This window comes from Tigriopus californicus, chromosome 6 (genome assembly GCF_007210705.1).
Source record: "Tigriopus californicus strain San Diego chromosome 6, Tcal_SD_v2.1, whole genome shotgun sequence".
Taxonomy (NCBI): Eukaryota; Metazoa; Arthropoda; class Copepoda; order Harpacticoida; family Harpacticidae; genus Tigriopus; species Tigriopus californicus.
The window spans coordinates 1,629,861-1,631,673 of NC_081445.1; the positions used below are offsets into that span (position 1 = coordinate 1,629,861).

General features: G+C 39.1%; 2 protein-coding genes across 5 annotated transcripts in view; one reads left to right on the plus strand and one right to left on the minus strand.

Moving 5' to 3' along the window:
• LOC131882358 (alanine--glyoxylate aminotransferase-like) overlaps positions 1–1,813 on the plus strand; it is a 51,589-nt gene that overhangs the window by 21,235 nt on the left and 28,541 nt on the right. The window lies entirely within an intron of this gene.
• LOC131882361 (uncharacterized) overlaps positions 1–1,813 on the minus strand; it is a 29,575-nt gene that overhangs the window by 4,595 nt on the left and 23,167 nt on the right. The gene's annotated exons all lie outside the window — the stretch shown is intronic.

Sequence of the window (1,813 nt, forward strand, 5' to 3'; positions counted from 1 at the left end):
CAGTGCTCTTAAACATATTAATGTGAGAGACAGTGCGATGTGTCCAATCCACTTCTAGACAATTTGGTTCAAAAAAGGGAGCTGTACATTACATTAGTAAGGAGCAGAGAAAGATGGAATGCCTGCTAAACGGTACTAAACATATGCCATATGATAAAAATAACTCCCCCGCCTCGCCTGGGCGAAAAAAATCGTGTTTTTTTATGATTTAGTGATGGGAGGAACTCCAATTTTCGTATTCAGTACAGGGATCTACGTAATATGTTTACTATCTAGTATGTTTAGTGTTTCTCGGTTAATGTGGATGCATATTGTTGCTTAAGAATAGAATGAGCTCTAGGTTTGATGTGGAACGCTTGAGGCGCCCCTAATTGAAATTCGAAAATTTCCGCAATGTCCCTTGACATGTCCCAACACGTTTGAGATTCGGGATCCAAAATTATGTTATGATACAGATCAACTAGGTTTTTGACATGCTAGGGTGCCATCAAAAATATGGCAAGTGGCTGCATACTTTGACTCATTTGTCTTTTATGGCTACTTCCATTCGTAACACAACAATTCATTTTCACATTGATCAAGAAAAACTACATGCGTGAGCAGATGCATATGACCCTACTGAATGCGATAATTGGGGTGGCAAGAAGCCTCTGTTCATCTCATCCGACAGTTCTTGCGATTATTTGTAAACTGTTAATAATGATTTAAAATTGGCATTTTTCTTTTTCTAAGCACTTTGGTCACAACTATTGATGAGCTGAGTACTGGCAACCGATACGCGGGTTCGAAGGACCTTTTTGAAAAACCACTGTGTGCAGCATTCAAAATGTGCCTTTTTCACTTTTTGGGCTATGAATCCTCTGTTGGTAAGAATTTCTCTGCGTGCATGGCTATCTGATGGAATTTTTAATGGAACTTACTCCTTGCCACTTTTCACTGAAACTACCAGGCTCCCTTCAGATGAACGATGGGTGCTTTGAAAGTGATCAGCACCCTAAGAGGGCCGTGGCCTTCTCGCCTGGCCGAAAATAACTGGATTCCCAACAATAAAATGGCCATGACCAACCTTTCTTTCGCTCTCATTCAATGAGTTCCAGAACCAGCTATTTCTAAAGGTGACCTTCTTTAAGACACGAGGTATCCTCACAACTGAGAAGCTTTGGTGAAGAAACTACTTAAAGAAATCTGTTGTTAGTTGTTCTCTTTGGCAATGGGGGTGGAGTGGGGTAAATGATGCTTAAATCCTGTGTTGGGATGTTGTTTAAAATGTTAAACAATCACAAAACAGGAAATTGAGGTTTTAAGCAAAAGAATGGTCCAAGAAACTTGAAGAAACCGATCTTCAACTTTCAAGTTATGAATGTTAGATAGCAAAAGTACAGAATTGGGAACTACATTGTCTACTTCTTCTTCTTCTTCGTCTACTCCTTTTAATCCTTAATTTCGATAAATCTAGTACCATTTTTCTCCGATATGTATCATTGCAAGTTATTAGTTACTAGTGAAATAGTTCGTTCCAGATGTTTCCAACAATCTTTTGCTAAGGAAAGACCTTTAATGAGATGACAACAACTTTGCACCTTTCAAGACCACAAGTGGCTTTTAACACAGTGAACTACGAGTAGACAAGGAACTTTGAACAGCCTTTTGGTACCTCATCAAATGACTAGACAGAGGCCTTTTCAATCACATTCCCATTTCGGCAAATTGGTTTTTCGTTTTTCAGTAACAAATTCCATTGATCTTGGTTTTTCAACCCTCAGTGCCTGTTTTAATAGAACCGTATCCCGGATGCCCAATTAGAAAGAATGGT